The sequence below is a fragment of the Tenebrio molitor genome, chromosome 4 (assembly GCF_963966145.1).
Source record: "Tenebrio molitor chromosome 4, icTenMoli1.1, whole genome shotgun sequence".
NCBI lineage: Eukaryota > Metazoa > Arthropoda > Insecta > Coleoptera > Tenebrionidae > Tenebrio > Tenebrio molitor.
The window spans coordinates 4,643,858-4,662,674 of record NC_091049.1 but is presented as its reverse complement, the minus strand read 5'-3'; the positions used below and the strand labels follow the sequence as shown (position 1 = coordinate 4,662,674).

Below are 18,817 nucleotides of genomic sequence, written 5' to 3'. Positions count from 1 at the left end.
AAAATTATTATTATTGTTTGCTATTTACTTCCCTTCATTTTGTTTATTGGTGTATTTTGTGTATTGTTTATTTTTTCTTTTCAATTATTCTTTTTTTTGCATTTTAGAGTTCCTTGTAGATTTCTTTACAGTGTCATTAACTTAAAAAACATATTTTTTCTGTTTCTTTTTTTCAAAAATTCTCTCTATTCTTTCTTTCCATTCCTTCGTCATACTTCCATCTATTTCTTTCCAATTTTTGTTAACTTTTTCCTATTGCCATATATTTCTTTCAAAATTGCTTTGACTTTGCATCTTGAATGTAGATTTTTTTTTAAGCTGAAAAGATGCCACTTTCGACGAAACGCCCCTATTTCCATCACAATCTCTTCTGGTTAACTTAATCCAAAAAAAGTGATTCCACAAGACACATTCTCACGTCTAGACCGACAGCACCGCTTTAATAAGAGTGAAATTGCATCAGAATAACATGCCCCGACCTCATAAATATGCAAGTCTTCTAGAAACCGAAACGCATTCCCACTTAAGCCAACTCAATTAGGATTAGCGAAATTATATCGGAATTAGCGAAACAACTGCGCAATTAGAAGACTTATTAATTTCATGGCGACTTGACAAACTCCGATTCTTCAATTACCTTCTCCGTCTTCCACTCAAAAATCCCGATATTTCTAATTAGTCCCTACCCATTTCCCAAACATCCCAAGTCACGTGCTCCATTATCCCGCCGCGTCCACGTCCACATCAAAGACTAAACTGGAAGCAGTCGTCATGGTGATACCATCAACCTATGATTGAGTTGAGGTGATCGACGGGGGCGGCTGCACCCCGCCGCAAGATTCGAACGCATTCGATTTCCGCCGGGCGAAAGACAGTGGGGGCGGCGCTCGTTATTAGCTTAACAATCCCCCACATAATTAAGCTAATCCTTGTCACGACTCTCACGCAAAATTGATTTTTCTTATCGGCCGGCCCCAGGCACTCCGCTTAAGCGGATGTAAATAGATGTTTTCTTTCATAGGCGGCGGCGGCGAAAATTCACAGTGATGTGGGACGACGGACACACGTGTGGTGGGGGCGGCTGCGAAAAATTATAACAATGTGTTGACAGTGGTAGAGCGGAGGAGTGAAAAATTGGGAAAGGTAGAAGAGTGCAGGAGAGGGAGAAAGAAAGAGCTGAAAAATAGATTAAAAGTGCTGAAGGGTGGAAGAGTAGAGGAGTGGAAGAGTGATGGAAGACAATGGAAGAATGGATAAATGGAAGAGCAGAAGAATAGAAGAGTAGATCAGAAGAGTGAAAAATTGGGAAAGGTAGAAGAGTGCAGGAGAGGGAGAAAGAAAAAGCTGAAAAATAGATTAAAAGTGCTGAAGGGTGGAAGAGTAGAGGAGTGGAAGAGTGATGGAAGACAATGGAAGAATGGATAAATGGAAGAGCAGAGGAATAGAAGAGTAGATCAGAAGAGTTGAAGAGTAGTGGAGTGGCAGAGTGGAGGAGCAGAAGAGTGGACGAGTAGAGAATTAGAAAAGAAGGAAAGAAGAAAAGAGGTAGAGTGGAAGAGGGGACGAATGAAAGAGCGAAGGATTGGAAGAGCAGAAGAGTAGAAACGTAGAAGAGAAGAGAAGGAGTGGATGAATGAAAGAATGAAAAATTTGAAGAGTAGAAAAGAAGAGTGTAGAAGAGAAGGAAAGACAGCAGTAATAAACTAAAAACTAGAAGAGTGGAAGAATGGTTGGAGGAGTGAAGGAATGAAGGGGCAAAGGAGTGGAAGAGTAGAACAGTGAATAAGTAGAATAACAGAAAAATAGAGAGTAGATTAGAGGAGTGGAAGGGTAATAGAGTGGAAGACTGGAGGGGTAAAAAAGTGGAAGAATAGAGAATTAGAAAAGAAGAAAAGTAGAAATGTGAAAGTGTGGAAAAGTAGAAGAATCCAAGAGTGCCGGAATGAAAGAGCAGAAAAGTAGAATAGTAGATTAGAAGAGTGGAGGAGTGAAAGAATGGAAAAGTGGGAGAGTTAATGAGTGGAGGAGTGAAGGACTGAAGAGGCGGAAGAATGGAATGTTGTAAGATTAGAAGAGCAGAAGACTAGAAATGTAGAAGAGTATATTAGAAAGGTGGGGGAGTGGAATAGTCGAAGACAGGAATAGTGGAAGAGTGGAGGAGTGTAGGAGTGTACGAGTGGAGAAGTGGAGGAGTGGACAAGCGAAAGAGTGGAAGAATGGAGTAGTATAAGATTAAAAGAGCAGAAGAATGGAAAAGTAGAAGAGCAGATTAGAAGAATGGAAGAGTAGAGGAGTGGAGAAGTGGAAAAGTGGAAGAGCTGAGGAGTAGAAGAGTGCAAGAACGGATGAGTGGAGAAGTAGGGGAATAGTTGAAGAGTAGATAAGAAGAGTAGAAGTTGTAGAAGGATAGAAGAAAATAATAATTTAAATATCTAAGATTATTTAACATCGTTATAAATACAAGAGTAGAAGAGTTGAAGAGTCGAGGAATAGAAAAGTAGAACAGGAAGAACATAGTAGAGTAGAAGAATGCATTAAAAGATATAAAATAAAAATGAAGCGTGCTTACCTTGATTCTCTTTACAACGTTCCAAATTCTCTAATTGCTAAGAGAAGATATGTAAATACAAAATGACTATGTTTTTGAATCACTCTGTATCATTCGCACTCACCTGTGTCCCCCGGAACCCGGCCGTAATTGCAAGTGAGAGCCGCCCCCGCCGCCTCCAAACCTAGTAAATAGGTCGTCGTTCCCCAACGATATATCACAATGCCGTGCGAGAGAAAAAGTTCCCACCTTTATAGAAATGGTGTATAAAATTGAATTGTTCGCAACAAGCTCACGTACTAAGACGCTCATCTTTTTCTCTTGTAAGGCCGGCGGCGATCGACGCCGCCGCCCCACACGTCCGACCCGCAAAAAACGGAACAACCGAGTGGAAAGTTTTATGTGACAACACGACAGGTAATCAACAGACATATTTCTGCAGAAACTGGATCATATTTTATGTTGATTTTAGCGAGGGGTGGAACGGGGGGCGGCGGCGAGGGAGCGCAGGGAAAGCGACGCCAGTGACGATTGTTGCTGTTAGGGAAATTAGAAATTTTGACAACCAAAAAAACTAGTCAATAAATTAATTAAATTAAAATGCTGTTACATTCATCAAGTAAAACTTGTTGATTTTACACCACTTGATGTTGCAGTTCTTCTTCATTTCGAAATTAATTTATCCATTACGAAACCGCTACTATGAGAGGATTTATTATTACAGCACTAGTAAATCTATAACGCATTTGCAGATCATTTGCAGTACATATAGCTGCGCATTAACGAACAGGCCAACTGCAACAATTTTGAATAACCTAGGGCCAAGGTTTGACCCATGCGGTGCTCCGTTCTTTTTGAGCTACAGAACTCATCGTTTTACGAAACAAAAAAGTCAATCCATTATACCTCCTCGTTTGTTTAATTATTCAATGATCTAATTATTTTCATACAAATCAGGCTTTTCCAATTTTTTACTGATAGATACTACTATGTACTGAATTTTAATAATTGGAAATTAATAATGCATTCGCAAATAACTCTCGTTAGTTGGAGTTCAAATTAAAACTTCAGTTGAAATAAAATATGACGTTGACCAAATAAAGCGTAATGAAATGCTACGAACACGTGTGACCGATTTTGTTAATTTACTCTAATTAATAAATAACTGCAATCAGCACAGCGGTACAACAGAGGCAACAAGATAACGCGCGCCCGCACACGGTACATATATTTTTTAATAATTTGGTGAACTTGTCGAGTCCTGAGATTCCAATCTTGTTTTTTTTTCTTCTTTTTGAGGATCGTTGTTTGTTTTAAGTTTAAAATAAGTGAGTCGGGGGCTCCACCTTTCAACCCCTTCAGATAATTCCCGATTAATTTACGACACACATTAAGCTTTGATTTGGCAAATTTTATAGCTTCCAGTTAGGAAAGTTCCAATTTTATAACCACCTAAAAGATACGGAGGGACTTTTTACGACATTTATATTGTCATTGTGCTTTTATGCCAGCAGTCCTAAAATTATGGAATCGCCGTGAATATTTATAAAAAAAATTGCTATTGTACATTTTTTTATTTGTTTATTAAATAAGGTACCGGGGAAAATCTTTGATGTATGAGTAAAAAAATTTATGACTGATTCACAGCGGTTCAAAAACCTGACTTGTCAAAAGCGCGCTGCGAAATACTTCAATTTCTCGTGACTCTTAAGTCACTACTTATAGCTTAGCTTAGTAACAGTTGATTAAAAAATTTAAATGTTTCAAAGACAATCTCTGGGCCTAGCACAAAAAGACTCATTTCTACTCCTAATGATATTATTTACTATTATTAGTTGCTTGTAGATACTTCCTTGTGATGGCAGTTTCAATTTGAACTGTTCTTCATTACAAATTGTTTATAACAATCGTTAACAATAAATAAACATATTTTTCTTTGATCAATCATTCAGTAATAGAATTCACTCCTGGGAAAATAAATACAGGGTGTTATTGAAAGTTGTACAGATATTTTAACCACGAGCTACTGGCTTCATATAGAACTCGGAAAAAATATTTAAGAAATTCTATGTCCAAAAATAAAATGACATTTATTTTTTTTAATTGCTTTTAGTATTTTACGTTGTCAAACAATCTCGTAGGTAAAATTTCGGCACATTTTAAAAATACACCCTGTATATCATGTTTTATAAAATGCACGCCAATGCGAAGTAACCTATAGGAAATATGCTTTAAAACAAGGAAACCGCATTGGTGTCCGTTTTATAAAATACGATATACAGGGTGTATTTTTAAAATGTGCCGAAATTTTACCTACGAGGTTGTTTGACAACGTAGAAGACTAAAAGCAATTAAAAAAAATTGTAGCTCAAAAAAATAAATGTCATTTAATTTTTTGACAGATTTTTTTAGACATTTTTCCCGAGTTCTACATTAAGCCAGTAGCTCATGGTTAAAATATCTGTACAACTTTCAATAACACCCTGTATAACTTTATAGTATGTATTTTACATAATAATCTACATATGAGTAATAATCATTAAGAAGCATTTCAAGATTTGGTAAAAAATGGAAGCGGAAATTTCCAGTGTTTTAACAAGTACTTGTAACTGGCACAAAAAAACTTTATAGTATCTAGACGTTATTTTTTTAGAATTTGGAAGGCACGCGTAATTGGACGCCTTTGAAGATCTCTCACATCTAAAATATAATACAGCCATTCGTGGCTTTTGAAATGGTCTACAAAATGAAAAGATTAAATTGGAATATTTTTTGGAACACTTTCGATCACATTTCATATCTCCTCCTGATTTGTTTCCACGAATCCAACTAACAATGTATTTAATGCAAGATATTTCATTTTCACCGATGAGGCTTGGTTTCACCTTTCCGATATCGTTAACTCATCCTGTTTTCTTTTTTCAATTAATTTAACAAATTTAAGCTTTCCAAGACATCACAAGCTTTTACAGTCACTTCGTACAATTTCTCTACACTTTAAAATGTAATCCAAGTTAAATTAAATTTTTTTGTAATAAATTACTCCTGGTTGCACTCTGGAGTACTGTACACATCGTCGAATTGTTCGCAACAAGTTCTATTAAAAAGTTTGTCGACTGCCCCCCCAGTTCCGTTTTTAACCCCACCTGTAGGTACCGAAACTAGTTGGAGGCAATCTCGTTATTAAACCGAGCCAGAGTTGAAGTTTTTAAACCGAATTACATAATTAGAAACGTAATTAAAACGCCATCGGACCGTTGTACAATTGAATCAGCACTCGCAAAGTTTCTTAACCTTTTAACTCCCACTGATTCGTTCCTAGAAAATTTTAGAATCTGGGAAGACATGAGAGAGTTTTTCGCAACTCCTTTGACAATTGGCGCAGGCTGATGTGTTAGCTTAGCAAGTTGCCTCCTGATCACCGCCTAATCCGGGATCCCTCGGTCGTAGAACATGTCTCATTACTTAACCTGATCGCCGTCCCTCCTCTGCAACTATTTACATTTAATCTGTATTGTTTATAGAGTGCTGTGGCGTTGAATTTGTTTTCTTTTCAACAGGATGGAGGCGAAGGGGCGGCTGAGATGACACGAGCGAACTATGTCCGGAAGTCTATAAAATGGAACGCAAGAGGTCTGTCAGGCGACAGCGGAGATATGAGAGACCTTTCGCAAAAAAGTGCAAAGATTTATGCAGGCAATTTATCGCTTTTCTGTTTAGTAATGTCGGAATCATAGGACTTGTGGTAAGTATTGTTGTATTTTTTGCCTTTTCAGGCGACCCTCGTCAACAAATGACGTCTGTTGGATTTTTAATGAGGGGGTGGGGCGGAAAGCGGGCTTGTTTGGCGAGATTTGAATCCTCGTTCATTTTTTACGATTGAAATCTTTTAAAGTGGTTTTTCGTCAAGTTGGCATTATCGAGATGCTGACAGCGGTACACCAACAGGACAACAAAGATATTTTCTCTCACATTTTCTCTGTTTTTATTGTATATTTTAAGCAACGTTCTGGTTTGTTTCATTTTATTTTCGTTACACCCTACCGCAGTATTTTTTTTTCTCTTAATTTTTTAAATGTCTGCTGACGAAGCCAAGTTGGGAAAAACATATCCATGATAACAAACCATAATTAACTTTTTTCAACGAGAAGCTCCAGGAAGCTTCATACCAAATCAGTAGGAAGATATAATTATTTTAGTGTAGATCTTTCCCGGCGCCTCCACCATTTTTGTACCTCACCTTCGGCTCAGGCGCCCAAATTCCGTACTCGTGATTAAATGCACTACTTTGCTCACTTGTATTGAAAATAGCTATTGTTATACATGTGTGAAAGGTAGAATCGTACAGTTTTTTGCATTTGGTCAAACCACAATGATTTTATTGTATTTTGCTTGAAAAACTGTCCCAGCGCCTCCACCATTTTTGCATGTCACATAAATGCAATTTGCTCGACATGTGTTGGATAAAGCTTGTGTGGTTTTGTGAATTCCATTCGTCATATTCACATCTACAAAGCACAGTTTTCAAACTGGATCTAGATCAAATCGTTAGGGAATTATAATTATTTTTACTGAGTAAATAGTATTATCACCTCAAAGTCCATAAAAATGTAGTTGGAGCTAGATTTAAAAATAGAATCATGCACGTTTTCTTCTGGATTCACCATAATCAAGTCTGCAAAAACAGTTTTCAGATTTGACCTAGATAGAAGTGAGATATTATGATTAATTTTATTTAATGAATAATATTCATAATTTCGTTATACACATGAGTGTAATTTTCTCAATTGGTATTCGAGGCAGAGTCATGTGTTTTATCGCGTTCGATTCGTCATAATCAAATCTACAAAACGCAGTTTTTGGATTGAATCTGGCTCGAACCACAACGAAGATATTGTTATTTAGATAGAAAAACTGTCCCGGCGCCTCCACCATTTTTGGATGCCATATAAATGCAATTTTCTCGGCGTGTGTGAGAGACAGGATCACGCGGTTTCCTGCATTCGATTTGTTATAATGAAGTCTACAAAGCGCAGTTTTCAAGCTTGATCTAACTCAAGCGGTAAGAAAAATATCGTTATTTACGTTGCGTAAATAAAAATATGAAAGCTCATAAAAGTGTAATTTTCTCCACAGAGGTAAAAAATAGTGTGATGCTGCATTTTGTATTCGATTTGCCAAAATCGAGTGCATAAATGACAGTTTTGACTTCATGTAGCTTAAACTGCAAGGAAAATGTCATTATTTACATTACATTAAATTTTTTTTACAAGCCCATGTAGCTGTATTTTCTTCAGTTGGTGCTGAAGATTGAGTCACACAGACTTTTCCATTCAATTCTTCATAAACAAATCTATGAAATAGAATTGTGTCAGTGAATTTTGCCGCACCACAAGACAGATATTGAGAAGGAAAACCTTTCCTGGCGCCTCCGCCATTTTTGCATGAATGCAATTTTCTCGACGTGTGTTGTAAACAAAATCACGTGGTTTTCTGCATTCGATTTGTCATAATGAAATCTTGAAAGCGTAGTGGTCAGATTTGATCAAGCACAAATCGTCAGGGAAAAATTATTTTCATTGGATAAATAAAACTATCGTTTTACAGAGCTCGTAAAAATGTAATTTTCTCAAGCGAGTTTAAAGATAGAGTAATGCGGCTCTTTGTTTGGATTCTGCAAAATCAGTTCTACCAAAACAGGTTTCAGATTTTATCTAGACACAATAAAATGGAAGAGAGGAATGGTTTATTTTATTTAATAAATTAAAGTTGTAATTATGTCATTTATACAAATACATAGACAGTTTGGGATTAATATTTCATGAATTTAAACGAGGTGGCAAATTCAAATTCCAGAGCCATCTGCGATCTTACATTCTTTTATAGACAGTCAGTATTGTAATTCAGATAAATGAAATTTTCTCAACGGGTGTTAGAGACACAGTAATGCGACTTTGTGCATTCGATTCATCACAATCAAATATACAAAGCACAATTTTTAGATTTAATCTAGCTCAAACCATCACGGAAATATCATTTTTATTGAAAAAATAATTCGCCACTTTATCAACACAATAAAAATGCAATTTCCGCAACCGGTGTCACCGATAGAGCCATGCAGTGTTTTGCATTTGATTCATCATAGCCAAGCCTACAAAACACAGTTTTCAAATTAAATCTAGCTGAAAGCATCACAGAGATATTGGGATTTTTATTGAAAAATATCCCGGCGCCTCCACCATTTTTAAGTGATATTTTAAATGTTGTTGGTCGACCAATATAGAAGTTAGAATCAATTCGATTCATCACAATTACATTTTTTAGATATATTATACCGTAATAACTTAAATGTAACCTATTTTCCTTTGCGTCTTCACAGTTTTTATATTGTTTTTTTCTCCTGATGCCAGAAATGGATTCATCCGCTTTTGTACTCGATTCATCTCAGTTAAGTCAATAAATCACAAAAAGAATATATTTTTATGATATTACAAAAGTGGTGGATGCGCCGGGAAACGAGGTATTTTTCACGTGGGTTGAATAAAAAAACAGTATTGGTATTTTTTTTAATAGGAAATATAACAATGAATATTGTAACAAGTGTGTAAATTGTTTCAAAAATTACCAAATCCTATATTTTTTACATATTCAAAAATTAAAGAAAAACGTCTTTGTAGTAGCAACAAGTAAAATACTCAAAATAGGATTCCTGATACTCTTATTGTTTGATGAAAGGAACACTAAATGAATGCCTGAAGGATTATAATTATAAGTTCGTTTACCTTTAATTCACCAAAATAGTTATTTGTGTATCAAGGCTAAAGAGTGCATCTTTTTTGTCCGAGTATAAGTTTTCTGGCCGAGGCGCAGCCGAGGCTTGAAAACAGGCAAGGACAAAAGGCACTTTTTAGCAGGGGGCGACCGCAGAAACTACAAACCAAAAGACATCATTGGAAAAATTACTAAATTTTTGTAATAGTATTTGTTATCAGCTTGTCAACAAAACTAGAAATTTAATATTTGCAATACAATTACTTATTTACATCATTTACGATGACAGGACAATATCGGTTATGTCGGTTTCGTTGATAACTTACTAAACAAGAGATGGCGCCACAGTCAGCGTCCGAAAAAGTGCGTCCAAAAAAGAGTTACTTTTCGTCCGCTTGTGTGTACGTAAAATTACCGTTTTCATTAAGGGTGCTTATAAAAATATTTTTGGATATTTTTTATTTCAAGCAATCAAATTCTGTATACTTTATTATTATTATTAATACTTTTATCTTTGTTTTTATTTTGTGGTATAAAAAAAATCTGTAAGAAATTTTTTCAGGTCAGTTACACCATCGCCGGCGCCTTCATCTTCCGCTACGTGGAGAAGCGCCACCAGGACCAGCTGCGCCTCGACGTGCTCCGCATCCGCAACGAGACCGTTTCGAAATTCTGGAACAAAACCCTCGAGATGAACACCTTCGCCGAGGCCGACTACAAGAAGCTCGTCGTCGACGAGCTCCTCCTGTACCAGAAGCGCATGGTGAAGTTCATCCAGCGAGGCTACGACGGCGCCGTCGAGAGCTACTCGGAGAAGTGGTCGTTCGCCGGGGCCTTCCTCTACTCGCTGACGGTGATCACCACCATAGGTAAGTGTCGAAGAATAATAAGCACAGCGCTGGTGTGATGGATTGCGGTCACATTAATAAATTTTAATTAGGACAAAGCAAGTTAAAAATAAAACACGGCGATGACGATGACGAGGGTTGAAATTAACCGCCCTCCGTGCGTCGCGCCGGAGGTAATAAATCAAAAGGGTGCAATGTGTACGTCAAGAATGGCGCTGTTATAGATGAATTCGTTGTGTGTGAGCGCGTGGGGCGGCAGGGGCGGCGAGCGGGTGACATTCTTGCCACGGGGGCGGCGAATTATGCGGTTTATTGGACAGATTTCGCCGATTTGCTAGACGAGTGGCCTCCCAAATCAAATAAACGATCGGTTTTTCTAGCCAGATGAGATTTTACATATTTTTGACATCAATATACTCACTTCTTCGTTCTTGACTCATCTGGCTCCAATGTCCTGCCAGATCTCACCAATCAATCATCAACTAACCACCAATCAATATTAATATGTTCTGACCCACAACACCACCGTTGGCACGGCATTCAGGCCGGGTTAATTTATCATTTCATAACAATTTGACAAGAACAGGGAGGACGTGAATTCATTTAATTAATTGAAAAAAGAAAAAACTGTATATTTTGACACGTTTAAAAAGTAAGCAATTAGATGAAATGTTCTAAACAACATTGAACTCTTCTATTGGAATTATTGAAGATAATGATTAGCACCATAATAACTTCGTGGGGATTTTATGCTGACCAAGTTGTATAATTCTGAGCGTTAACCAAATCAGAAAGGTGAAACCAAGCCTCATCAGTGAAAAGTAATGTCTTGGAAGTAGGTATTAAATTGTTGTCGTAGTAACGGCAAAATTGGATTCGGGGAAAAACCAGGAGGTAGGATTTACTGAAACAAGGATTATGTATTTGTAAAAAGAAAGAAATTAATTTTGAAAAAGGAAGCAAAAATATTAATTGATAAATTTTCTCCAACATCTGGCGTAGCTAGTGCAGCACGTCCAGTAGATTTGTCTACACTGCCAATTTTTAAAAAGATTTCAACCATTCTTCCACAATGCTGGGAGAAAGCACACTATTCCACTTCTTCTTCGCGATACAAAACAAGAAATTCATGCCACACCACTGTCGCGATATTTCCAATAACCATTTTTATTTATAAAACCACTTTGGAAATTGCAGAATGTGAGTGTTTTTGTCACGAGTCGTAAACTTTGTGCAACGAGCGTATCGACTTGGACAATTACGACGAGTGAAAAAAACACTCATTTTGTAACGTATGGGATACAACATTATTTCCAGTTCATTAACTTTTTATTTGTTATTAATTATTATAAATCGAAACATCTACCCGCAGAGATTTTAGATGTCCTTAAGTTGGTAACACAATGACAGACTGTTATTATTGCCGACTACGACTGTTATAACATTTGAAAATACCTCAGCAGTTATCTTTGTGATATTCATTACCTCCGCATTGTCTATTTATTTTGCTATTTCGGACATACAGAGTGTCTATAAATTAATGTGGGATCCTAGTAGGCGTTGAAACTTTGCCGACTCTTTCACCAGAAATCGAATAATGTTAGTATGATCTACGAAATGCAACCCTCAGAACAAATTCGTTTTACTAATTGTCTAGCTTGACAAAAATAGGTTATTTACAAAGAAAATGAAATAAAAATAAAACAATGAAATGCATTATTGATAGGACTTTTCTAAAACATTTTGGTCCGGTTAGTTGGCTAAACATTCTTCTTTGCAAGCTTGAACGCTGTATGTCCAATCTCCGTCTCTTTTAACACCATTGTGGTAATAAGACAATCATCATAATGAACTTATTTTGTTTAAGTGTGAAGACCATTTTAGCAATTGCTTCTGAAATATTTTCGAGGTTAAAAATTATGCTGATTTTCAATATAAAAGCAGATAAAGGCAATACCTTTGTAACACTACCGGAAATTATCTAGCTTTGGAAAAAGCTTTTGTTTTTAACAAACAGACCAGAAACGCAAAACACAATAAAGTAGGACTTTGAAAGCGGAAATGAGGTTAAGGTGACTTTGTGTTGACAGCTGGTGAATATTTGACAATTTGCGATTACTATTTCATGAATTTAAACGAGCTGCAAATTCAAATTCCAGAGTCATGTGCTATCCTACATTCTTTTATAGACAGTCTGCACTATTTAATGCCTATTTAAAAAAATCAAAAGTGATGATTTATTTCTGTGTAGTAAATTTGTCTGTTAGCTGTATCGAATTGGCTTATATTAATATTCTGTCATAACCTTACCAACAAAAGAATATAGAAAATTTTTGCTTGTACATGTTCCAATTTTTAATAACAAATAAGAAATAAATTAACGCTTGACAGAAAAAATGTTCTATGCGATACGTAGGCAAAATGAGTGCTTTGTTTCACTCGTCGTAATTGTCCAACTCGTTGCGCTCGTTAAACAAAATTTACGACTATAAAAAAAAATACCCATTTTGCAACTTATTGCAGCTTTTGTTTTAATTTATTGGTTGTTGGGATGTTGGGAAATTGTTTGTTTTGGTATTTTCTCAGAATTGACTCCTTTTGGAGGATTCACATTCGACATTTCTATCGGAAATCAATTAACATCGATTTGACAAATTTAAATCACCGAACACCAAAAGTTTCATCCCACAAAATGTAATTTCAAATTTATTTACTACTCGAGAAATTTTAGCTCAAATTATGATAAAAAGACGGCACAGCATCGAGGCCGGATTTTATTTTTTATTACAGATATTTCCATCAAGTAACGATTCCAACTTTTTTTAATAGGTTAGATGCACTTAATCTGGGACAGACTATACAAATTTCTCTATATGCCGTGTGGGCTGCCTTCGCAACGTCCAGACCTGAAACCCATCGAGTTTATTTTTATATCCGCGCCATAAATTTTAATTCGTCGTAAAGCGAATTTTTCCGCGAACAATCGGCCGTAATACCGCGTTTGATTACCGATTAAAATTGATTGATTATTTGAGCGAGCGCGTAATGAGAGAAAAAAATCGCCCAGTCGCCGCCTCCGATTCGAACGCGTCGTCCGAAACCGTCCCGTGCGAAGCGTGAGAGCGGCTGTGGCGCCGCCGAATACCGACCAACAAAAACGCCGTCACCCGTCCCGATTATTTATAGCGGCGGCGGCGGTTCGAAATTCGTGCCGTCGAATCTGCGCGAGACTATAATGGCATTAATTAAACGGCAAAAAGAAGAACGAAGACCATGTCGTCGGCGATAAAAAGTAGGTAAAAGGAAGTTGGAGTAAAGTGCACTTAAAATAATATGATTAACGCTGTTTTAGACGGAAATTCTGATGCAAAAACGTTCCGTTTCGCTCGGACGGCCGGGGGCGGCGGCGTGGGGAGTTTGCGAAAGTTTCCAGCGGAAATTAGGAGGACAACAACGGTGAGGGAGGCGGCGGATTAGTCAAATTCGTCGTTTATTCCGGCGTTTGTGATAAATTGTACTCAGCGTAACGTCAAAGCCAGGGTTTGATGACTTGGGAGAAATTTGCAAAAGTAGAAAATTGAATTAGTCGAAAATTGTTTGAAATTAATAAAATAGTACATCAAATTTCAAACACTAGAGAAGAGAATACCATAAGGAGGGGGGAGAATCTTTAATTTTTTTCGCTTAGTAAATTAGTAAAATTAGTAAATTAGCTAATTAGTAAAATTAGGGAGATTTGAGATGTTCAGCGAGTTGTTCTTGGGCCTAATTAAGCTCAAGACTATAAATCTAAAGAAGAAAATTTAAATTAAATATAATTAGCTGTTTAATTTTACTAATTACAGTCTCTAATGATTTGATACTACATAATGACTAATTCACTTTAATACCAGAAGTAGAGAAGAGAATTTTCGATTTTTTTTACTTCGTAAATTAGTAAAATTAGTAAATTAGTAATTGGCTCCTGATAATTAGCTAATCAGTAACATCAGTGAGGTTTGAAATGTTCAGTAAGTTGGATTTGGCCCCAACTAAGCTTAAGACTATAAATCTAAAGAAGAAAATATAAATTAATAATTAGTTGTTTAATTTTACTAATTGTCTAATGTCTAATTATGAAGAATTCTCTTTAATTAATCTTAATTAGATGAAGAAAATCATGGGATTAACATGATATGTAGGTAGTAAGTTTTCAAATGTAATGATTTTTTTATAGCGGGCTACCCCTTCGGCCATTTTCTTTTTGGTCAGACGCAACCCTTCCGCCCCTAATCCCGCTCCACATCCGTGTCGAAATAAATTTTTTCCCAGAACACAATTGAATTATAAATCCGCATGTTGTACGCGAAGTGATAACGAAATTGTCCCTCGAACGGCTTCACCCTTTGACAAATTACCCCAAGTTTGCATAAAGACATTAGTCGAGCGGGGAAAAAGTTTTAACTGGCCGGAATTTTTCCGGTTTTCCGGAGTTATCAATTATGAACGGGCTGTCGATGTCGCCGGATCAACCCCAGCCCCTAATTTGAATCGCAACGAGCGTCTTGCTTATCGACCGCCGGCGCGAAATTCGAACGCTAATTAGACCAGCGGCGGCCTTGGTGGCGACGCAAACCGCCCCTGTTTATTGGGGCGGAAGCGCCGGGGCCGAAGGCCGCCACTAAAAAAGACTGCCTAACTGGAAAACGTCGGTGGAAAGCCGGGAGGATAAATAAGGTTTAATTGTTTGGGGTGGAGGCGGCGGGGTGGGTTTATCGCCTAATTATCAAATGTAACACCCTTGGAAATTTTATCGAATTGGGGAAAAACGCCCCGTGCGGCCGATTACGTTGCGTAAGAGATTCGTGCAAATACGGAGTGATTTATGATGGGGTTGTTTATTTTTTTGTTAGTATTTTTTGGGGTGGGACGGGGCGAAGGGTGAGCTGGAGGGACAATCGATCGGACGTCATCCCTTCGTTAATAACGCTTGCATCCCGATATCCCATTATCTTGCACGAGAGATGCAATTTGAGGGATGAGCTTCCTGCAACCCTCATAATAATAATAATAATAATAATAATTAGATATTATTATTGCAGAAGCAGAAACTTTGAGTTTTGTTTTCTATTCAACTGAAATAATTGATTAAAAATTTTGTTAGAAATTTCCAATTTGGAAGAAAGACTGCATCAAATTTTTCAAAATATTTTCAAAAATTTTGTCAAAGTTTAAATTTTCAACTGACTTTATTTGTTTTGAAATGTATTGAAACATTTTGTCCTTGTATTGGAACTTTAAACTTCACATTTTTTTACGTTATCTCCTTTCAACCCCCAAGAGGACTGACTACTACACCCCTGAATATACAGGGTGTTTTTGAAATGCGTGCACAAATTTCAATCACGAGCTACTGGCTTCATGTAGAACTCGGAAAAAATATTTAAAAAATGCGGTGTACTTTTTATAAAATATGATATACAGGGTGTATTTTTAAAATGTGTCGAAATTTTACCTACGAGGTTGTTTGACAACGTAGAAGACTAAAAGCAATTAGCTAGTAGCTAAAAAAATAAATGTCATTTTATTTTTTGACATAGAATTTTTTAGATATTTTTTCCGAGTTCTACATGAAGCCAGTAGCTCGTGGTTAAAATTTGTGCACTCATTTCAAAAACACCCTGTATGTTTCAATAATCGTAACAGCTTCCACATGCGATGAAAACAAAACAAAACCATTTTTTATTCCGTTCTCCCGCTTGATATTGCATACAATGCATTTATCATTCACTCCAGCGAACCACCCCTCAAGCACAACCCCCCAACACTGCTTTGGATGCATTTTTCCAAGCTAATCCCCATCCAATAAACTTCCAATCAGATTGTTTATTAAATATTCATTAAAAGAAAAATCGGTGCATCCACCAATTTCGATTGCACCCCTCCAACTCACCCCATCAATCAATTCCCGTTCAAGCAACCCCCTTTGAGCCCAGTCCATCCCTGCGCTTTGTCCTCCACCGAATCTGTCCATTATTCATTTTAAACCTTCCGACAAATTTCTAAACATACGGACGCACACACGCTTTTATCAGGACCGTAATCGCGCAACTGTTCATTATTACCATTCATCCCCGCTGACAAAACATAAGGCAGCCGACGCAAAAACACACAAAACCACCCCGCCCGTGTAAATTAGACAGGCCCGTAATAAATCACATTTGTGTGCGATGCGACTTTTACCGGCAGCGCCACCCACGGCCTTTCGCCGCATTAAAACTAACGACAGATGAATTATCATGTCAGCCGGGGCGAATTGTGATTGTGGGTGGAGTTCCACAGCGCCACCTGGACACAAAAAACAAAAATCAAATTTCGGGTCAGGGCTACAATTGACCCCAGTGTCAGTGCACCGCAATCCATCTAACCCACGTGACTGCCATAAATTGCACCGCACACGCCGATCCGTCAAATGTGTCAAAGCGCAGAGGGCGCGCTCGTCGACGCGACAATTCGCTACTTTTTCCACATCGCACAATTATTCGGTTGGGAGTTGTGAGACGGAGTTCCAGCCACCAACTCCATCCACTGTCAATAACCGCAGTAATTGCCTGTTTGCGTTGAATTATCCGGCGGAGAATGACAGTTTCGGACGAGGCGTGCAACTTCCGGCAAACTCGGTGTAATTTTCGGGTGCCGCCCCCGGAGAGCCGCCCACCGGCAGATCTTGTGTGCTGGGAATGACCGCCGATCGGGGCGACCCTTCATTGCTTATTCATCAATGATGAAACCCAGGTCTGGATGTCAAGGGACTCTCCCAGCTAAGTTCCTAATCACGATCCGGATGGAACTCCGTACTGGTTTTGGAAACTTTTTAAAAAACTGTTAAAAATAAGTGACACAGTAGTCAGGCCGGATTGTTATCTCGGAAAATTATTGTTATTATTATTATTATTAGGGTACGGCAACATCTCGCCCCACACCGTCGAGGGCAAAATAACCACCATCGTGTACGCCATCATCGGCATGCCCCTCTTCCTCCTGTACTTGTCGAATATCGGCGACATAATGGCGCGCTCCTTCAAGTGGATCTACGCGAACTGCTGCCTGTGCCGGTGGTGTCCGGGGGTGGCGAAGAGACGGGCGGAGAGGAAGAGACTGCGGGCCCGCTTGCGGCAGGAGTGCGACGAGGAGGGCGTGGAGGAAGAAGAGGAGGGTTTGGAGATGAGGTACGACGTGTACCAGCAGAGCGAGAGCAGTCAGGTGACGGAGTTGGGCAGCCAGGAGTCGTACGACGTGCAGACGGTGACGGTGCCGGTCACCATCTGCCTGGTGATCATGGTGGGGTGAGTGTGTTGTTGCACGAGGCGTATTCCCAGTAGGCGAATCACGCGGGCGCCTTTTCAGGTATATATGCGGCGGCGCCCTTTTGTTTTGTAAATGGGAAGACTGGGAATTCATGGACGCTTTCTATTTCTGCTTCATATCCTTAAGCACCATCGGCTTCGGGGATTTAGTCCCCGGCGACAAGATTTACAGGAGAGGGGACGGCGTGGATCTGGTCGATGAAGTCTTCGAATTAAGCTTCATATTCTGCTCGATGTATCTGATGCTGGGGATGGCGCTGATCGCCATGTGCTTCAACTTGATGCAGGAGGAGGTCATACACAAGATACGGACCACAGTGAGAACTGTCAAATACGTAATGCGCTGCAACAGATGACGCTGACTGCACAAGCACCACGATGCCCCAGGACCAATCCAATCGGCTGAAGCGTCCTCGAAAGGTCGAGACTCCAGTGAGTGAATCTTGCACTAATCAATCTAACACGCACACCCACACCCATCCTTTTCCAATCTACCCTACTGAAACTTTCCCCTAAACTTTTAAATCTCCGCTAACATTTATTATGTGCAAGACAGCACTTCATTCAAATCTCGCGGTCGCGTCCTACTCTCTGATTGGCTCTCTCCGTCGCAGCGCCATCTAAAGCGAGTCCGCCGCTCCGGTTTAATTTTCGCCTAATTTTTCGGTTTTCGTTCGTAATTAAATGCGGTAAAGTGTGTGATTTGTTAAGTTAATTAAAACGAGACCGTAGTTTTGTTTGTAATTGGATTTTTTGTGCCATAATTGCCCTCCCCGAAGCAGTCGCCAAGTGCCGTGAGTCCCGTGTGTTCCCCTCGTCTGCAAGGTAAGGGGGCGGCGAACCCACACAATGGGGGCGGTCATCATGAAAATAACGTTTCATTACGCTAATTCGCATTTATTCGCCAATTAAGCGGTTTGAAAGAATTTCACAGTGACGTCATGATGAACGCTTCCGATTGGTGCGCTTTGAGGTGATGCGTTGTTATTAATTAGTTTGACAGCTGACAGTGGAAGGTAATTAATTTGTCACATTTATTTATTCAAGATTCAAAGGACGACTGTCCTGTATTAATTTAACAGTCACGTGGCCGACGTGTATGAGTCACTGATTAAAACGTTAATTTAAGATTGTAATCAAGGCGACCGTCATAAATACGATATATACAGAGTGGCCCAACAAAACTAGACCCTCGCATTTTTGTCGAATGTGAATCATCATTAGGCCACGCATCGGCTTTTGTTGACTGCGCGTACGGTGTGTTGCCTAAACTGAGTTATCTTTAATTTTCATCACAGATAAGT

The 18,817-nt window shown here is 38.6% G+C and overlaps 1 protein-coding gene and 1 long non-coding RNA gene across 6 annotated transcripts in view; both read left to right on the top strand.

Annotated features, from left to right (window-relative positions):
- LOC138129820 (potassium channel subfamily K member 17-like) overlaps positions 1–18,817 on the top strand; it is a 142,067-nt gene that overhangs the window by 9,156 nt on the left and 114,094 nt on the right. For 3 of the 5 annotated variants that reach the window (XR_011159399.1, XR_011159401.1, XR_011159400.1), the window contains 4 exons: positions 6,109–6,293; positions 9,882–10,188; positions 17,105–17,492; positions 17,554–17,945. The gene's annotated coding sequence lies outside the window, so the exon portion shown is untranslated. The other 2 variants (XM_069046120.1, XM_069046121.1) reach the window with 2 other exon arrangements.
- On the top strand, positions 13,035–14,247 carry LOC138129822 (uncharacterized). Its single transcript, XR_011159402.1, has 2 exons — positions 13,035–13,459; positions 13,520–14,247. It is a non-coding gene; the product is annotated as an uncharacterized lncRNA (long non-coding RNA).